The sequence below is a fragment of the Trichomycterus rosablanca genome, chromosome 7 (genome assembly GCF_030014385.1).
Source record: "Trichomycterus rosablanca isolate fTriRos1 chromosome 7, fTriRos1.hap1, whole genome shotgun sequence".
Lineage (NCBI taxonomy): Eukaryota > Metazoa > Chordata > Actinopteri > Siluriformes > Trichomycteridae > Trichomycterus > Trichomycterus rosablanca.
Genome location: NC_085994.1, coordinates 26,981,731 through 27,001,986, shown reverse-complemented (window position 1 = coordinate 27,001,986; position 20,256 = coordinate 26,981,731). Strand labels below are relative to the sequence as shown.

At 38.1% G+C, this 20,256-nt stretch overlaps 1 long non-coding RNA gene across 2 annotated transcripts; it reads left to right on the top strand.

Moving 5' to 3' along the window:
* Positions 1–3,572: 3,572 nt before the first annotated feature.
* On the top strand, positions 3,573–6,037 carry LOC134317829 (uncharacterized). 2 transcript variants are annotated; one of them, XR_010013283.1, is made up of 5 exons: positions 3,573–3,867; positions 4,467–4,533; positions 4,720–4,765; positions 5,034–5,149; positions 5,510–6,037. It is a non-coding gene; the product is annotated as an uncharacterized LOC134317829 (long non-coding RNA). The 2 variants fall into 2 exon arrangements; XR_010013282.1 differs by having other exon boundaries at positions 4,467–4,765.
* The last annotated feature ends 14,219 nt before the right edge of the window (positions 6,038–20,256 follow it).

Genomic DNA, 20,256 nt, shown 5'->3' with positions numbered 1-20,256 from the left:
ATCAACTCCTGTGGCAAATTTTGGGAGACTGTGGAGAGGCACTGGAAATAATTTTTTACACATACAGAGGGACCAATGGCGAGAGCTGCTTTTCTGTGCCTTTTTGACATCATTTGGAGTGATGAGGGGTCGAACAAGAAGGTAGCTGAAGAGGACACCATGTTTGCTTGGGAATGTCTTCTCAACAGTGTTGTAGGGTAGGATCCACCCTGCTGTCATTATGAAGTTGATCATTTTGTTCCATACATTGTCTTATTATTGGATTGTGGTATCAACACATTATTGTTTATCTTAAGTGTAATTTTTTATTATCTTTATTATTCCTATAATGAAACAGTATTTAACAACTATGCAATTTTTCAGCCACAGTATTAAAACATAGTTTTCTGTTTTGTGTGTGAGTTGTCTTTTTAACAGAAAAAGAAACTCCTTTCACCTTTGAGGACTTATTGGTGTTTGTCACAGGAGCAGATGCAGTACCACCACTTGGTTTTCCCCAACAACTCCAAATTGAGTTTTATGACCAAGACATAAGGGGCAATCGGTTTCCTTATGCCTCAACATGCTCTGTGACACTGTTTCTTCCTCGTGGTGTACACAATGAAGAGGAGCTACTTGATCTGATGACTGATGCTGTGTTTGGGTCTGTAGGATTCGGAAAAGTTTAATGTTTATGTTCACACAAACTTGTATTTAAGTTTTTGTCAATAGGTTCAGTATTAATTCTGTTCTATGTATTTCAATGCAGACTAGAAAGGGAACGTTGTACTTAGAGCTGAACCAATGTTTCAAGTTCAAGATTAAAAAAAATAGAAAATGTTACGTTTTAGACATTTAAAGTGCTTAATGTGTTAATGTGAAAATGAAACTCTGTTTCTGTTCAGGAATTACAGTTTTACATGTGCATGTTACATGAACAAAAGTTTAATAAATCTTTGTTGTAATTAGCATGGCGTCTTTATGTAGTATATTCTTAAAGAAAATTTCAAAATTGTCAGTCTATTTATTGTTTGCATCCTAACAAGGGGACTACGCATTGATGCTGTATATACTGTACATTCTTTTTAAGCTTAATTGTCAGAAAGCATTATGATGCTGAAAACATGGTGGTAATCTCTCTACAGCAAGTTACATATTTGTCTTTCAAATCTGTAATTCTTGTGAGGACATCTTGAAGCATCTGTTGTTGCTCTTGGTAAAGATTGATGTTTGGTCGCCTTACAACTACTGCCTGGGCAAAGACCTCTTCAGCCTCTAGCTGCACACCATGTCTTGCCAAAAGTGCTTCCAAATTGTCTTCACCATATGGGTTGTCACCAAAGACATTATTGATTGCAGTGCTGTCTACTTGCTGGTTGCGAATCATGCCCTCCATCCACATTTGGTTAGGGGTGTGATAATTTTCACTCCGCATGCCGTGGTTGTTCCATGCATTTCTGAAGGTGCTCAGTCTTTCTTTAATTTCTGGCAGGTACACTATTTGGAGAGAGTATTTATGGATTTCGTTGTCTGGTTCCAGAAGGGCTTCATCCTCATAAGAGTAAAACAAGTTGTAATAGTAATGGATTACATGTGTAAATACATCCCTCCATAGGCGTTCAATTTGCTGATTGTGGACTGATAGACCAGTAAAATAGCTGCCTCGTCCATCACCATTCACCAAGTTCATTAACAGTGCTACTAGTGTATTTTCACCTCCATGGTCCGATCTAACTCTAGATGGAAGTCCATACTGACAGGTTGCCCGAACAAAGTGAGTCAGAACTGTCTGGGCAGTGTTGTCTGTACTAGCACTCAGGTAGGTGATGACCCGTGAATAACCATCTATTCCACCGTGTGTCACAATACCCCAGCTGTGTAAATAGATGGAAATATTTTAAAACTAAGGTTTCAAGTTTCACATGAATATCTGTACAAATTGCACAAAATTATACATATATATATATATATATATATATATATATATATATATATATTATAATTATTACACATAATTATACCGTATAAGGCGCATGTGTCCATCAATGTGCCATAAGCTGTTGGGAAATGGTACGTGGTAAGTGCATCTTGCAATAACATTGCTCCACCTTTGCGCAGCTGCTGCTGGGTCGATTCTGTTCAGTGTGTCACGCACTCGATGTCGAGGTACATACATACCCACAGCAGAAAGATAACCCCTCATCATCTACCAAGAGAGTTGTCAACATTACATACATTTTAATTAGACTACGACTTTTCATTATAAGTTAACAGATTTGGATAGCTAAAATGCAATAATGTACTGCCTACCTCACAACCTGATCTGGGATGTTGCTGATGGAGCACTCTTACATGCTGTTCAAGATCATTGTCACTGATGGGAGCATATCTTTGTCTAGTAGAAATGCCCAGAGATCGTAGTTTTCGGTAAATGAAAGATGATGAGCAGCCAAGCAGCCGTGCCATGGCCTTTGCCTTAAATCCCTGTGTTAATAAGAGTTCCAGCTGTTCTCTCGACACCTCGATTCTGGGTCTACCCCGCGAGCCTAAAATATCCAATACAATGAACAAATTCAATGCAAATAAAAGTTGCAATGTTGTGTATTGCTACAAAAAACATTAATTGGTAAGATGATTGGGTTTAAAAAAAGCATCCCAGATAGCTTTGAGTCATTCATAATTGGGGAGGGGTTCACTACTGTGAAAGACTGCATGGGCAAATAGTGCAACAACTCAAGAATAACGTTTCTCAAAGTAAAATAGTGAAGAACACGTGGATTACATCATCTACAGTACATATCATTATCAGATTTAAAAAAAAATCGCTATATGTAACACACAGTATTGTCTGGCTTTGATCTTTGAGTCCTCAGTCAACCCAGGAAAAAATTTACTGTGAAGTTTTACAGTAAAACTGTTAAGTTTACAGTTGAACCATAATAGTTCACCATTCTACTGTCACTTTTACAGTTTGACCATGAGTACAACAGTGAACTCTCATGTTACCATGAAGTTCATGGTAACCTTTTCAGTGTTTAATAATATTGACTGTAAAGTGTACAGTTCAACTGTAAACATGATATTGTTGAATTGTGAAATTCAGTCAACTTACAGTTTAAAGTTCAAGTAAGAATAGTTCATAGTCACCTCTTCTAATGTTTGATGTTTACAATAATTTACAGTTTAACTATGATCATAGGTAAATGACAAGATACAAATATCAAGACAATAATAATGTATATAATATTTATGTATTATTTAAAGGATATATGTGAATGAATGGAGTGTATGTGTGTGGGAGTAAGTTAATTACATGACATGAAAAACATGTCAAAAAGACATTATTTACATCTAAAAAAACTAGATGATTAACAATATTCCAATAAAAAAAGAATACAGCACAGATTTACATATTTATAATATTACAAAAATACAAATAACCTCATGCAGACAGGACAAATATTACATTACATCAATATTACATCAGACAGATGACTTTATAACCTTTTATTATGCCTGTTCTGCACAAACCTCTCTTCTACAGACATGTCAGTCTGGGCATGCGCACATGCGCACTTGATTTGAGACCGTTATCTCAACCAAGCGTCTCGAGCTTCGCGTCAGGTGAACCGCGCGAAATACAAATTTAGTCTCAGATTTAGTGATTTAATTCTCACAAACGAGTCTGTTAAAGTATGCGCTGTGTGTTTACTTAAATATAAAGTTCCTGCTACATGTGTTATTGAGTCAGAGCTTATTAAAGGACACAAGAATCTGTCGACGGTAATCTCGTCAACGGCTAAACTGTTACCTGGAAAGTGAGAAATGGATAAAAAGACGTTGGTGAAGCGGCGTCCTGCTAACATGCTAAACTCCTGAAGTTCGATGGTAAGTCATAAACTTAAACAGTTTATAATAATAAACAATAATATCTTTACTGTGCCTGAAATGTTTTTAAAAATAAGTGGCCAAAGAAATAAGAAAGCCGAAAATAACACAGGTCTCAGGATTCTATGTCTTCAAATTAGTTACTTGGGACGTTAGCTAAACCATTAGCATTAACAGTCTGTTAGCTGACGTTAGTTGATTGTGCACTTTTTAAATGTTTAGTAATGTTTGCAGCGCGTTAAGACTGGTGCAATTAGTACTTAGTTTATAGTGTTGTTACAGTGCTGAACTGCACTATAATAAACCTATCAATTTGTATGATTTTAAGTGTACAGATAATATTACTAAGAAATGAACATAGACAAGTTTGTAAATGCTTTTAATACTTCCTACGAGACAATTCACCTTTTATGTCTTATTTATACACATATCTCTACATTAATTAAATGTGGACGTTAACCTGCAAGTTGCTCTTAAAATAGTAAGCCCACCAACAACCCAGGGAAAACCCTGCAGTTGTGCCACTGTGTTTAAGCTACTTTAGCATTCTGTTAACTACATATTTTAAATATGAAATTAAAACAGTATTTTTATTCCAGGAATGGCCACATGTCAAGGAGGGCGCTGAGGTTGAGAGAGTCTCAGTGTCCAACAGAGAAGACCTGGGTATTGTAGATAACAGTATCTGCCCACATTTACATCAGCACATAAGGATGGGTTTTCCATATTCTTGTTCATGATAGTAGCAACAAGTTTGATATTCAGTACATTGCTTTACAACCACATCCACAGAATGTTACTGTTTTTGTAGATAACTCAGATAACTACATATTCTAAATCATTCCATTCTAGGACTATGCTGTAAAAGAGAAAATTGCCTGGATCTTGGAAACTTAAAGTAAGTGCTAGTTGATTTTTAAAAAAATAGATTGTGTTTAAAATATATTTGTGTAAAAACATGTAAAACAACTAATTTATTTTACAGTTTTGGTGCTGACAATGTCTTTTTATCTATCCATTCATCCACCTTTGTGCCCGCCTGCATATCTATATATGCTTAAAGCCCTGACTGTTTTCAACTTCTGTTGGGTGTGTTACTACGGGGTAAATGCTAAACTGTGTACTGATTGCATAGCTGCTGATTAATTGTTTGATTCTTTTTCTAGTAACTAGTGAATCAGATGGGCCATGCCGATCCATCTTAAGGTAGTCTGGGCTACTAAAATAATGAAATTAAAAAGAGAGAAGATCTGTCTGCGTCAGTGCTTTAGTGCAGATGAAGGTAAGTCATGTTTTTCAGCAATAAATATTTTTTGCACCATAAGAATTAATTGTAAGATCACAAAGTTCTTATATCTCGTTATATATTGAGTACTCAAACAACAGATTATATTGAAAAAATGAAATACACAGTACTTTGTCTGTCACTTTAACTTCTGCTTAAGATCAATCAATCTTTTGAACATGTATAAACATATGTCTGCATTTATATATTGATACACTCACCAAGTATATGCCTTATGATACATCAGATGTAAGACATTGCTGATCAAATATTTTAGGGCCCCTGTAGCTTAGAGGTGATGGTGGCAAATGTTTGATTATTTATTTTATTTCTTTATTTATTTTTGCATTTTTAAAGGTGGCCGAACAGATTTTCCCCATGAAGGAGGTCCAGAAAGTGTACTTCACCAGCAAATTCAACAATGTGGACAAGCTAGGAAAACAAGAGGTGTCACAATTCACGCCCCCACACACACTCAAAGACACAGGACACATCCAAGCACCCAATACTGCCATAATTAAATGCATAGTGAATGATTATGAATTAGATTTTTCATTATGTATGTATAGAGTTTATATATAGATTTATACCACAATACATTATTCAGTTATATAATTGTATATATTACTATATAATAAAAATATATTATTGTATAATTACCATCGTAAAATAAATTATTAAGTGTAATATAATTATTTTATTATATAACAAATACAATCTATTACTATTATTTTCTATATTACTATTGTTATATTACATTTAACATTACAATATAGAATGCCAAGTTGGTAAATGTGTTATCAGTTTACCATTTAGAAGGAATCCTTACCAGTTGTTTTTGTGCCTGTGTTTGAAATTATACCGTTGCTGAATAAATGGAGTTGTGAGATCTATACATTGTATTGTATTGTATAATGTCAAAGTACAGTAATTACAAAGTAAACTGAAGTTCAGAGTAAAATTGTTTACCAAGTTTACAGTGGAACTGTTAAACTTCACAGTAAAATAATCAATCAGGTTTATAGTTTTACTATGAAATTGTTATAGTAGAACTGTGAAATAATTCATGGTCAAACTGAAAGTTCGTAGTGGAATTGTCAACTAGATTACTATGAAATTTCACAGTAGAACCATGAAGTGGCCAAATTACCATCAATTTATAGTAGAACTGTAAAATAATTCAGTTTTACTATGAACTTTTTTATAGTAGAACTGTGAAATAATTCATGGTTTTACTGTAAAAGTTCATAGTAGAACTGTCAACTAGATTACTATGAAAGTTCACAGTAGAACCATGAAGTGGCCAAATTACCATCAAAAGTTCATAGTAGAACTGTAAAATATTTCACAGTTTTACTATGAAATTTCACAGTACATTTTTTCCTGGGAACACTGCATTACAAATAGAATTTTGTAGTGGAAATCACTGAATGGACTCAGGAACACTTTTCAAAACCATCTGTAAACAGAGCTTGTCTGCATCACCAAATGCAAGGTAAAACTCTTACCATGCAAAGAAGAGATCAAATATTAACAAGATTCAGAAATACCACCACTTTCTCTGGGCCTGTGCTCTTTGAAGTCACTTTTCCACTTCGCCTCAGTCATCGTTAAATACACTCCTGGGTCCTGAGTTCTATTCTATAAAAGTATATTGCTTACCAGTGCTACTACGCTGGGCAGAGAATGAAGCAGGTGGCACATTGGTAGTTATGGAAGACTGTACTGAAGTCAGACTCTGAAACAATTCTGTGAATGTTTCCTGACTCAAATGATTCTCAATACGCTGCAGATTAGCAATTAACGAATCAATAATACCAGCATCACGTCGGCCTCCATTACTGCCCTGCTGGAAGTTTCTTTCAATTAGTCTAACCCTCGAACAAGGTCCGCCATTGCCAGTGTGGCCATTATGTGTATTGTGGACGGTGCAGGAGATCCTAATCGGAATTACGATTTTATAAAAGATAGTTTAAATTTTTTAAGTGTCTGTCTAAACATAAAAATAAATCTAATAAGAAGTTTCAGTGTGGCTCTGAAACAAAGCGCTCTAACATTAATTCTGTGATGGTTTCCTGTACTGCTTCAGACGGTAATTCTGTAGATGTTAAGGGTGGAAAGAATGTTCCCATTGCTCCTGTGACTGTGTTTAAGGTTGGCTGTGGTACTGTTTCAAAAACCAAAAGTGTAAAATCTTCCACTATGACCATGGACAAATTTTACCCTTTATTGTCCGAATTTGACTCTGAAGCCATAAGCAAGCCCCAAGCTAACGCAGCCTTTCCGTTTCACGCAAAGACACTAGATGGGATTGTAGTTATACATTTCCATTAATGACCTGAAATCTGTAATTGAGTTTCTACCTCCACCAAAGAAACCCTTACAGTTCGAGGACTCCTTAAAATCCCTAACTGCACACATGCAACTATGTGCTTTGGATTACCGAACAATACTATTAAAAGTTCTTAAAAATACCATCACGGAGGATAGCCTAGTTGGACCCCAAGAACAATACTTCAAAGAAAACTACCAAAACAGTTAAAATCCAACCTCCACTGCCAGTTTATATTTTTATATAAAAAAATAAAGTGAAATACTTGCTTGAATAATATAAATGAAGCCGATGCTCAAATCTTGTGCATGCAACCAGGCATTTTTGATAGGGAGGATGTCTTGCGCGCAACATTCTAATTCTCGTTTTAATACAAGAAAAGGAAAATATAACTATTGTGGTAAGCAAGGCCACTGGGCTCGTGATTGCCACTAATGGTTGTCCAAGCCCTGCCCTCAGCTTCTATGCGCAGCCCTAATACACAAGCATAACTCAATAGACAATAGGGCTTCCTTCAAACTGAGGGCCCGAGGAAATCCAGCCTATTTTTGCCTTTACTTATAAAAAATTAGCAGTTTACTTTGGAGCGATTGCCACAAGAATTCACTGATTCACCTGCTGTATTTTCTGTCGTGGTCAGACATACAATGGAGGGTCTAATCTTACCAGAGGGCTCTACACTCATCACATATGTGGACAACCTATTGGTAGCTGCCCAGGATGAAGCCACACGTAAGGAAGCCTCTCTGCAGTTGCTACATCATCTATCAGTTAGCGGGTTCAAGGTATCACTACCCAAGTTGCAAGTCGACAGTACAATATCTAGGTTTTATCCTATCTGTCTGCTGCCAGAAAGACTGTTATCAGCAATGTGCCTAAACCAAAGACTGTCAAAGCCATGCTGAGTTTACTTGGACTGGTAAACTATTGTAGACAATGGGTTCCCGATGTGTCTTACTATGACCGCCTTCTTCGAGAGGGGTGCTCCACCGTTGACCTTTCTGCCAAGGTCTGTTGGATTCAACAGGACTGTTGGATGTGCCACAGACTTACTACCTAATGGTGTACTTTACCTCTTACTTACTCCTCTATTAAGAACTTAACTTAAGAACTAAAAAACTTGTTAAAATTTTGTTGCAGGATCTCTGGCCTCCGGGATACACCCAACGTGAATAATCACATTCTGCACATAAGTATGCTTGTCTAGCAGACTGGAAAGCTATAGAAGAATGTCCTCAACTCTGGCTCCTGAAAGTGACTGAACTTCTTCTGTTTCTGATGATGGAATCTCCCACAATTAGTGTTGCTGGTGGAGGAAGCTGTGATGAGGCTCTGTGTAAATTCTGTCTAGAAGAAAAATGCAGGGTTTATGCCATCTGTAGTCACGTTGGTGGTTGAAGGCCCTGGGTAGGAGCAGACATCGTACTTTTTTTGACCTTCCATGTTCAGTGAGGTGACTGGTTCACAGGCAAACCAGCTGTAGTAAAGTACCTAAAATAGTCCTCACACATTGTTGGGTTAGGAGATAAGAATGGTGATCAGAGAGCTGACATGGCACGGAACAGCTTACCAGCTTTGGTCAAGCACTCAAGTATGGCCATAGACTTGCGGCCTGGACAGAAACAGGTTCTAGTCTTGGAGCAGTAGTGTCCACAGCAGCTACAGCAGCTGGGGTGTTTGCCGTAGCTAATAAAGAATCCTCATTTAAAGTTCCCTTCTTCTTTGATCTTGTGCAGTAAAGTTATTCTGCTTTCAAACTTTATTAGCCATAGCAATAAAGAATACACTTTTTTTTAATGCATTATATCCCCTTTTTCTCCCCCTTTAGCGCGTCCAGTTGCCCAATTGCATCATGCTTCCTCTCCGCCTGTGCCGATCCCTGCTCTGACCGAGGAGATCGAAGCTAACCCACGCCCCCTCCGACACGTGGGCAGCAAGCAGTATGCATCTTATCACCCACACATTGACGAGTGTTGTGCCACCTAGCGTTGTGTACGTAGAGACACACCCTAAGAGGCACCTCTAATCAGCCAGCAGAGATCATAATTGCACCAGTCTGACAGAGAGAGACCCATATCCGGCTTAGTTCCGCCCATCTGAACAACAGGCCAATTGTTGTTCATGTGACCGCTCAGCCTCAGCTGGCAAGGCAGAGCTGAGATTCGATGCGATGTATTCGAGATCCCAGCTCTGGTTGCAGCATGTGTTTTTACTGCTGCGCCACCTGAGCGGCAAGAATCTTCATCTTAAATTCTCATCTTCTTTGATCTTGTGCAGTAAAGTTATCCTGCTTTCAAACTTAGTAATTTTCTCATGCAGACAGGCACAGCTTAAGCACCCAATTGGCGAGAAGAGTGGATGCATATTAGCAGTTGGCTAACAACAAACCACGCTAGCTTTGGTTAAATAAATTGGCGTAATTAAAACTACATTAAATCTTAAATCACAACTATTGAGATTTGAAAATTTATTTGCATTGCTGCTGTCATTTAATGATCCATTTAGCAACACATATTACATGCCAAGTCACATACTGAGTCTGTCTACCAAACAGTAGTAGCAAGTTTTAGGATAAAAAGAGTAAAGATTAAAAACTAAAAGTTATGTAGCTCAGCTTACATAGCTAATGGCTACAAATAAACGGTTAACAGAGAGCGCACCAAACTACAAATGAAATCATCTGTTCACTGTGTATCTTGTTCAGGGTCCCAGGGTCTTATTTTTTCTGAAGGCTCTGAAGGTTTTTCCATGTAGTTGAGATGAACTACAGTGTTATCCCGGATCTCACCAATCTTCTAAAAACAATTCTTTATTTTCCATGTTTGCTTGCATCTTTAATGTCTTCAGAGAACTTCTTGTAGTACTGGTGCTTGTCCCTCTTTGCAGCTTTCTGAAAGGAATACGGTATTCCAAAATCAAGCATTTCCACATCAAGAAAAGGTAAACAAGTAAAGGTAAAGTGCAGTTTTTATTGTACTTTTAACTGTTTTCAATTGTATTTCAGTGTTTTTATATAGACTTATTGCACAAAAACAACGAGCGAGGAATTTCATTAGTGGAGGGAGCTTATGAGGGGAATAATTAGGGGAAGTTTAGTGTTCCTGTGTCGTTCTTTATTTTTTTTACGATAAGCATTTTAAACTCGAAAAAGGTGATTCTCACAATTTCACAGAACTCCCAGCTATAATGCAGATTCTTTTCATACGCTCACTTTGATGAAGTATTGCCGCACCGCTCAAGCAGAGCGCTGAACAAAGCGGCTTTTCAGTGTTAACTTGAAATGAAATAAATATTTTTTTTAAGGCTGAACACGTCTTTTGATGGTTAGATTGTTCTTTCATAGCTTCACTTTGTGTCAAATGTAACATTTCTCAATGCAAGATTGCAAATACATCTGTTTTTAACCATCTAACATGCACAACATCATCTCCAACTCATCTTGTAAAGCTAAGTACATTTCTCTGTTATTATGGCCCCAGCAGGAGCATTATATCCATGTTCCGAGTGTAACATGTTCAGTTATTCCTTCTCCGTGTTTAGTGATAACTTTATATGTGATAAGTGTAGATTAGTTGTTAGTCTGACGGAGAAGATCTCAGTGTTAGAAGGGCGCATTCGGGCGTTAGAACAGACTACTACTAGTGAGTGTTTAGATTCAGCTGTAGCAGTCCCGAATGCCAGCAGTTCAGGTATAGAACCCCAGACTCCGGCATTAGAGCCCTCACAGCGGGGCGACTGGGTGACGTCTCGGCGACATAGTCGTAGGGCAAAGCACCGTCCATCTCAGTTGCACATGTCCAACAGGTTTTCCCCACTCAGTGAGCCACCCGCTGAGCAGCCTGTTAATGTAAGTGCTCTGGTTATAGGAGATTCTCAGCTCCGACACGTGCGTATTGCAACCCCCATAGAGACACCAGCAACCATAGTCACTTGTATTCCGGGGGCCAGGGCGCCTGACATCAGAGCAAACCTGAAAGTGCTGGCTAATGCTAATCGTAGATTTTCGAAGATTGTTATCCACGTCGGCACTAATGATGTTCGTTTACGGCAGTCTGAGGTTACTAAGAGTAATGTTAAAGAGGTGTGTGAGTTAGCTAGGTCGATGTCTGAGGCAGTAGTGTGCTCTGGCCCCTTACCGATTCGACCCAGTGGCGAAACCTACAGCAGGTTGTTGTCGCTGAACCGCTGGATGTCTAAATGGTGCTCAGAAAACTGCATTGATTTTGTAGATAATTGGTCCACCTTTGAGGGAAGGCCTGGTCTTTTGAAGCGGGATGGTGTCCACCCCACGTCGGAGGGTGCTGCTCGCATTTCTTGCAGCATAGGTGACAGGCTTTACCACCGCGTTAGTGTAGCGGCAGATAGTGTTAAATGACTATCCAGAGCCAAGACCAGGCAGCAGACTAACAGGCCTAACCAACTGTCTGCGAGTCGCCATCGGACGTCACCCGGAATCCTTAGGTCACAAACCATTGAGACTGTGTCTGTTTACCGTGGCAGGTGTAAGCCAAAACAAAATCAAAAAGTATGTCATAATAACTTAATTAAAATTAATCTAAATGAGCATCATGAAAACCATAGTAAAGCTAAACTAAAGTTAGGACTTCTAAACATCAGGTCACTTGCATGCAAAACAGTAATTGTAAATGAAATAATTACAGATAATAGTCTTAGTGCACTTTGTTTAACTGAGACCTGGGCTAGACCTGATGAGTATCTAGGTTTAAATGAAGCATCTCCTCCGGGTTACAGTTATGAACATAAGCCACGTCTTAGTGGTCGTGGTGGAGGAATAGCCGCAATTTATGACAAGGACATAGGTCCCACTGTAAAATCAACTCCCATAACAAACTCGTTTGAAGTTCTTATCTCTGACATAACCAATAAATGTTCATCTGATAAAACTAGTATGTTTAAGCTGGTTACTGTTTATCGACCCCCTGGTCCTTACTCAGAATTTCTTAACGAATTTGCCGATTTTCTTTCTAAATTAGTTTTATCAACTAAGAAAGCTTTAATTGTTGGTGACTTTAATATCCATTATGAGGATAAATGTAATCCACTCAAAACTGCGTTTGACTCTATTTTAGAATCTTTAGGCATCACCCAAAATGTAACAGGACCCACTCACCGCTGTAAACACACCTTAGATTTAATACTTACTTATGGTATAAACATAGACAACCTGGAAATTGTACCACAGAATGACTTAATCTCTGATCACTCTCTACTAATTTATGAAGTGTCCCTGTCCAATAAGGTACAGCAACCAAATCGTTTTAAATATAAGCGCACTATTACATCTGCAACTGCAGCAGCGTTCATAAACTGCCTACCAGAATTACCAAATATACCAGCATCAGAACCTAAAGAACTAGATCAGGCAACTCAAAACCTAGAGACTGTATTGCGCGCAACCTTAGATAACGTAGCCCCACTTAAAACTAAACTGATTAGGGAGAAAAAACTTGCTCCTTGGTACAATGACCACACATGCGCACTTAAACAAGCAGCACGGAAATTAGAACGCAAGTGGCGTCACACTACACTGGAAGTGTATAAGATTGCTTGGAAAGATGCTCTAACTGAGTATAAACATGCACTTATAAAAGCTAAATCTTTATATTATTTGTCCCTAATAGAGAAAAATAAAAACAATCCCAGATTCCTTTTTGAGACAGTGTCCAAATTAACTAAAAACGCCAATGAAACTGAATCTAATATACCGCCTGACTGTACCAGCAATGATTTTTTACAATTCTTTAATGACAAGATAGAAAAAATACGACTTCAGAGTCAAAGTGTGTCACCTGCCAATGTTAAGTATGGACTCACTCTGAGCAGCATTGGGGATAACAGTGATGATAACAGTAACGAGTTAATCCAACTAAATTCCTTTAATCCAATCTCCCAAAATGAACTAACTGTGTTGATTAAATCATCGAAGTCATCATCGTGTACACTCGATCCTGTTCCAACTCGTCTACTTAAAGATTTACTCCCAGCTATTGTAGAGCCCCTGCTTACATTAATCAATGCATCCCTTAGCCTTGGATATGTACCTAAATTGTTTAAAAGTGCTGTTATTAAACCCCTGATTAAAAAACCTAATCTTGATCCACATGTACTAGCTAATTATAGGCCAATTTCAAACCTTCCTTTTGTCTCAAAGATATTAGAAAAAGTCGTTTCCAAACAGCTATGTTCTTATTTGAATGAAAATTGTATTCATGAAAAATTTCAATCAGGATTTAGACCCAACCATAGTACCGAAACCGCATTAATTAGAGTAGTTAACGAGTTGTTAATGTCTTCTGATAATGGATGTGTCTCTTTTCTTGTTCTATTAGATCTTAGCGCAGCGTTTGATACGGTCGATCATAACATTTTACTGGAGAGGCTAGAAAATACAGTAGGTGTTAAAGGACTCGCACTCTCTTGGTTTAAATCATATCTGACTGACCGCTCTCAATTCGTTTATGTAAATAATAAATGCTCGGAAACTACAAAAGTAAAGTATGGTGTTCCACAGGGGTCGGTACTGGGACCGCTATTATTTACACTCTATATGCCTCCACTAGGTGAAATTATTCATAAACATGGCATAAACTTTCACTGCTATGCAGATGACACACAGCTGTATATATCAGCCAAACCAAATGATACTGACACAATCAGTAAGATAGAAGATTGTGTAAACGACATAAAAAACTGGATGTCGTGTAATTTTCTTTTACTTAATTCAGATAAAACTGAGGTTTTACTTGTTGGCTCTAAAGCTGCAAGAGACAAGTTGTCTAACCTGGTGCTAAACTTAAACACGTTCTCTGTTACTCCCAGCCCAGATGTAAAAAACTTAGGTGTCACAATAGATTCAGATCTTTCCTTTGATACACACATTAATAATATTACTAGAGTTGCTTTCTATCATTTGCATAACATTTCTAAAATAAGAAATATACTATCTGTTAATGACGCCGAAAAACTGATCCATGCGTTTATAACTTCTCGGTTAGATTATTGTAATGCTCTTCTAACTGGATGCTCCGGTAGATCCTTAAACAAACTCCAATTAGTTCAAAATGCAGCAGCTCGAGTGCTAACTAGAACTAAAAAATTTGACCATATTACTCCTGTTCTATCATCTCTACACTGGCTGCCAGTTAAATTTCGCATTGATTACAAAATACTTTTACTAACTTATAAAGCGCTACATGGTCTGGCTCCACAGTATCTGAGTGAACTTATTAATCACTACAACCCAGCGCGTCCACTTCGTTCACAAGATGCAGGGTTACTTATAGTTCCTAGAATTAAAAAGATCATGGCTGGTGGAAGAGCGTTTTCTTACAAAGCTCCACAACTCTGGAATAATCTTCCTGCCTCTATTCGGGATTCGGACACAGTCTCAATGTTTAAGTCTAGACTGAAAACATATTTATTTTCTCAGGCTTTTGATTAGTATAGACAAAGGCACAGAGCTTGGGGGTTCTTGGTCATAGAAACTTGTGGTGATCAGGGATGTTGGGTTGCTGTCGTTCTGCCTCTCTTGTCCGATCACTCAGGTTTGATGACGGTGGGGAGATGGGCGCTGATGTCTTGTGAAAGCCTTCATGACCTTGTTACCTGCTTGCTCTCCCTTTTAGTTATGCTGTAATAATTAGGGCTGCCGGAGTCTAAAACTCTCTGTAAAACTGTTTGTCAACTAGCATTGTACATTATTAACTACATTCTCTGTTGTTTTACCCCGAGGGCATTCTGATGGAAACCTGTTTACCCGCCGAGGTTAAGGATTAACAACAACTATATTATTATTTAATTGTTTATTGATCTATTTATTACCAGTTATGACTTTTAGATCATTTAATTCTGTGTTTGTATGATTTGTGTAAATCGTGTATTTATTTAAAGTATCCTCCAGGCCACCCAAGAAGGATGGGCCCTGCTGAGTCTGGTTCCTCTCAAGGTTTCTTCCTGTAATTTTCAGGGAGTTTTTCCTTGCCACAGTTGCCCTCGGCTTGCTCAACAGGGGTTTTTGTATCTGTTGGTCCTGGATTTTGTAAAGTTGCTTTGAGACAATGTCTATTGTAAAAAGCGCTATATAAATAAAGTTGACTTGACTTGACAACATGCACAACAATTGTTGATCGTGTGTAACCTTTGAGCACTCAGGTCCACTGCATGAGTAATCTTCATGCTACTGTGATAAATATAGCCACATGGACTTGGGAGTACTTTGGCAAAATGTTGTCACTTAACACTGAAAACAGCCCACTTAGATCTTTACCTAATTTGCATAAAATGCAAAATCACACACATTTTTAAGTGTGAACTAGTCTTTGGATTTTCACTGCACATTCGACACTGGAACTTTTACTCTGTGTTGTTGAAAGATGCCAATCAAAAAATAGGTGGAGCAAGCCAAGCATAAAGCGCACCTACACTAATCTAACTCAAAAAGCATTGCACAGCTTGTCACCAAATTTAAGAGGCACATCACATAGGAGGTTTTTTATCTATAGCAAGAATAATGGTGTAATTGCAGTGCTAGGTGGCACTATAACATGCAAGATAATGGTATGCAAAGATTGTCTGATTGACATGAAATTTGGACATAGTGCTTCTGTGTCCTAGCCGCCATTAGGAATAGTCACATAATTACATATTGGGCCACACTGGGCTAACTGTGCTTGGACCCAGGGCCTAGAAAATTGTTTACTTGCAGCTATGTTTTTCACTGAGTTCAACTTGACCAGAAATGGGGTTTCTATTTTCTCTCATTTAAAATGATGTTTATTTTTTTACTACAAATCATATCATTAGAAAAAAAATTTAGTTGAAAAGTTGAAAACTTTCATAATGATTTATTTGATTATAATTTATTTAAAAGACTTATTTGGCACTACTGAATATCAGCTACTCACATTTCTGAAATTGACCATGTCAGTTGCTTGGAACAAATTAAAGGCTATGCTCAGACATACACTATATGAACAAAAGTATTGGGACACACCTCTTAATCATTGAATTCAGGTGTTTTATTTACTTTTCATTGCCACAGATCTAAAAGCAGTCTAAAAGCAAGCATCTAGCCATGCAGTCTGCCTTTACAAACATTTGTAAAAGAATGGTTTGTTCTAAAGAGCTCGCTGAATTTGAGAGTCCTACTGTAATAGGATGCCACTATTGCAACAAGTCAGTTTGTGAAATGTCTTCTCTTCTAGATATTCCACAATCAGACAACCCCCTAATAAATAACCTCATAGCATTTTCCCTTTCCCACCAAACAATAAAAAGAAATAATTGAGTACATTCTAGGTTGCCCCACTTTGTAATAATTTATGACGATATGCCCTCTAGAGCAGAAAATACAATAATGTTAATTAATGGGTGCTCTTCCACTGAAAATGTGCTATTATGTGTATTCTATGTGTATTTTATTATGCGCCCCTACTTGACAGTGTCCCAAAGAAATTGGGACGCAGTACTGTATAAGGTAGTCCTACAGGTGAGAAAACATAATGAAATGCCCATAAACTTGACATTCTCTATAAGTGTCTTATTGTTAGAAAAAAAAAACCCAAAAAACTTAACGATATACCCTCATGGATGCCCTTCAAAAGAAAACAACAAAAACACTGAACATAATGAGATGCAGTGCCTTGCAGTCTCCCTTACAACTGTTAAGGTTTATATATGTAAGTGACCTCATTATGGTCAACTGGGATATTCCTCTCAATTAACAGCAACAAAAGATGGTAGAGCTTTCTTTTCCCACACTGGTTTTTGAGCTGGGTTTTGATCAGCTTCAATTTAGAGAATGATCGCTCTACCAAAGCAGCTGTCACTGGGATTATAGAATATGTTTTAAGTATGGTCAGAAGAAAACTGATTTCAATTTTTTGTCTTTAAAGCACCACATCAAATATATTTAATGGCATCCACAGATTGTTGTCACGACATCCAAGCCGTGACAAGCCAGTTTTCTTCTGACCATACTCCTTAAAACATATTCTATAATCCCAGTGACAGCTGCTTTGTATTTATTTATTATTTAATTAATAAACATCCATTGCTGCATTTCCTGCAACACATTCCAAAAAAGATTGGGACAATAAAGCATTTACCACTTTGTAATGTTTCCATTTCTCTTCACCACACTTAAAAATTTTGGCACTGAGGATACCAAGCGATTTAGTGTTTCAGGTTTTATTCTGCCCCAATCTTACTGCAAACACGTCTTAGTACAGGGTTGTCATTGTCACATTTTTCGTTTCAACAGTCTCCACACATTCTCTACTGGGGACAAGTCAGGACCGCAAGCAGGCCAGTCCAGTACTCGTACCCTCTTCTTCCGCAGCCGTACCTTTGTAATGTGTGCAGCATGTGGTTTTGCATTGTCTTGCTGAAAAATGCATGAACGTCCCTGGAAACTATGACGTCTTGAAGGCAGCATATGTTGCTCTAAAATGTACTTTTTTTTGCATTAATGCTGCCATCACAGAAGTGTAACTTACCTTTGCCAAGTGCACTGACACAGCCCCATACCATGACAGACCCTGGCTTTTGGACTTGTTGCTGATAACAGTCTGGATGGTCCTTTTCATCTTTGGAAGCACACGGTGTCCATTTTTTCCAAAAAAGACCTCTTATGCTAATTCATCTGACCACAATACACATTTCCACTGTGTGATGATTCCTCCTAGATGCCTCCGAGCCCAGAGAAGTTGACACCGCTTCTGGACATGGTTAACATAAGGCTTCTTTTTTGCTTTTATATTAACAAGTCGAGCAGACAAAACATGAAATATATTGGGTTCAAACTGTCTGCAATCAAATAAAAGGCACTTTTAAAGATTTGCATTTTCCTGAACACCATGAATCTTTTCTCTACCTGTGTAATACAGAAGTTAGCTAAAGAAATGTTTTTTCGGCAGGTGAGTTTGAAAATTATGTCTTAAGAGTTTTGCACTGAATTAATTCCAACAAAATTTAGTGGAACGTTATATATCTGTGATTCAAATGTAATCAAAATGCCTTAAATGTAGGCCTAATTCAAGTAACACTTGTTTATTTCAAAAGGAAAAAACCTACAGGGAGAAGACATACTGTGGTTGCATTGCATTAAGTTTCAGAAAAATCCTCTCTTGTGCAGAGATGTGCCTGTATTTGTTTCTGCTTTAAAACATAACGCCATGAAAGAATCAGATGTAACATAATTAAACACGTTTATTTCTCAATTATTTGTCCTTATACTACTAGCACTGCTCATTTTCTCCATGTTCTCTCTGTAGCTCGGTTACGGCTCTGTGTGTGTGTGTGTGTGTGTGTGTGTGTGTGTGTCGCTCGCTCTCTCCCTGACTCGGTTCCTCACTCTGAGAACTGGGGATGCTGTCAGGGCCAGTGTGGTGTGTTGTTAGTTGCTGTGATTAAAAGAAGTGTAGAAACTTTTAGGCTCATCTGGGAGGCAGGCATTGTCTAATGCTTTCAGCAGACAGCGAACCTTGGCATTCATCCAGGGCTTCTGATTGGAAAAGATATTCACATGCTTGACAGAGGTGACATTGTCAATACATATGTTGATACAGTTTATTACAGATGTGTATGTGTCCAAGTGTGTGTTCATGGTGGCTTGTGACAAAAAAACATGGAATGAAACCGATGCTGTAGAGAGGAGATGGCTCCATCTGGCCACAATTCAATTGTCATTGTTGGTTTTTTCACATGTTTGATGCAGAAGCAATAAAAGGTGACTGTCCCAGATGGGGAAGGGGGTAGCTTTATATGCCTCTGCAATTATTGTATAAATGTTGTCAAGACGAGGCTTTCTTCTAGTGGGACAAGCGACATTCTGATAGAATTTTTGTAGGACAGTCCACGTGATTAAAAACTGCTTCAGTGATGAAAACTCTGTCAGGGTGTGCAGTTTGTTGTTTGCTGATTGCTGTACTCAGCTCTTCCATAGCTAACGTGGTATTAGTTGTGGGAGAAATTTAAACTGCAGTAACAACAACAGCAGAGAACTCTCTTGATAAATAGGAATATCTGCACTAAATCATCAAATACCAAAGATTAGCAGAGCAATGACTTTCAGTTACAGTGGAGTCTGTGAAGTCTGTAAGCCATGATTTGTTATAATCCAGGCTCTGCTATGCAGCCACTGTTGAGTCCTTGAGCAAGGCCCTTAACACTGTCTGCTCCAGGGGCGCCAAACAATGGCTGACCCTGCGCCCTTACCCCAGCTTCCAAAAAAGCTGAGATATGCGGAAAAAGAATTGTATTGTACTGTACATGTGTATATGTACAGTCAAGCCAGAAAGTCTGCACACTCTTTTCAACTTCTCCACATGTTATTACGTGACATACTCATTCTATAATAGATTGAGTTCTTTTTTTGCCTCAGACATCTTCACACAATCGCCAATAATTACAAAGTGAAAACAGGGTTTAGAAAATATGCAATTTTATTTTACTGACAAAAATAGTTTATTTAGGGGTTACATATCTGTACACACATTACAGCTTCAAGGCATCTTGGGAAAAAAGATACAAGCTTGGCACACTTGTTTATGGACATTTTTGCCCATTCCTTTTGGCATATCTTTGCAAGCTCTGTCAGGTTGAATGGGGAGTGCCGGTACACAGCCATTTTCAGCTCCTTCCACAGATGTTCGATTGGATTCAGGTCTGGGCTCTGGCTGGGCCACTCAAGGACATTCACAGACTTTCTTCAAAGCCAATCCTTTGTTTTCTTGGCTGTGTGCTTTGGGTC